Here is a 1,131-nt window from a genome sequence, read left to right on the forward strand (position 1 = left end):
CAGGCCACGTGCTGCCCCGTCCCGGACGACACCTCCAGGACCAGTCCCGGCTGGCAGACGGCCTCGAGGTGCTGCTTCAGCGCCCCCAGGATGGGCTCCTTGTTGCGATCGGCGGGCGCGGCGATCATCTTCGCTCCCTCCCTGAAACAGAAAGGCGCTATTCTGTATTTTACCGAGTCGCACGCAACTCCTCCTAAAAGGATGATGCCTTTCTCGAGGTTCGAGGTTCCCTGGGCCTCCATTATCTCATTTCAAAATTTTCTCGCTCTATGGCTGGAAGCGTCCACGCAGGGAAGGCAACAACTGCTGCGCGGCGACGACCCCCACCCCCATCGGGTCTTACGCACCGGCATGTTTGGGCCGCCGTTCCCGCGCAGTGTTCGGGGTTCGGTGTACCATCGGATCGGAGACAGATGGAAATTTGTAGATGTTCGAAAACAAGCTTTTAAGTTTAAGGAGGACCATACTGAAAATGCTGAAAATAACTAAACGTATTTGACAAAAGATGTAAAATCTGAAATAAAAGTTCTCACTTCTAGGTTTTTTTTGAGCAATGGAATGACCAAAACTGTTGACACCTAGAAATTTTGGAAACTCTATAAGTTATTTATCAAAATTTCTGTGCACAAACATTTTTGAAGACATTGGTCGTCTCGTGGCACAAATGAATCCTGGAAGCAAGTACTACAACAATTATGAACTACAATTTTTATTTAGACCCTCATTCTCATTTCAAATTAGTTTTAGTTCATTAAACTTGGTAATGGAGATTTTCAAAATTTTCAGTATTCTCCCCTGAAACGTGAAAACTACAGAAATTAAATATTTTTGACATGTAAAGCTCTATATGTAGCGTTAGCATCCACTCTACTAATTTTGACAAGTGTGCTTGTTTGTTCAAATGATACCGACAACAATTCCCAAGTTCGAGACCTAAGCGAGTCAATATTTCATCAATTTGATATCAAAATTACATCAAATCCCACAATCTAAAAAATGTCATGGTGACGACCTGGTAGTAGTATTGTATTGATACAATTTTTTTTGTTGAGAAAAAGGTGTGACTAAAACCCTGCTATTGAATTTATCATTATAACGTCATATTTTAGTCACCGATTATTTTGTCAGTAC

General features: G+C 42.4%; 1 protein-coding gene across 2 annotated transcripts in view; it reads left to right on the plus strand.

Moving 5' to 3' along the window:
- The window catches only part of LOC113209019 (histone demethylase UTY), a 42,115-nt gene that overhangs the window by 2,878 nt on the left and 38,106 nt on the right, over positions 1–1,131 (plus strand). The gene's annotated exons all lie outside the window — the stretch shown is intronic.

This window comes from Frankliniella occidentalis, unplaced genomic scaffold, assembly GCF_000697945.3.
Source record: "Frankliniella occidentalis isolate FOCC.00 unplaced genomic scaffold, Focc_3.1 Scaffold414, whole genome shotgun sequence".
Classification (NCBI taxonomy): Eukaryota; Metazoa; Arthropoda; class Insecta; order Thysanoptera; family Thripidae; genus Frankliniella; species Frankliniella occidentalis.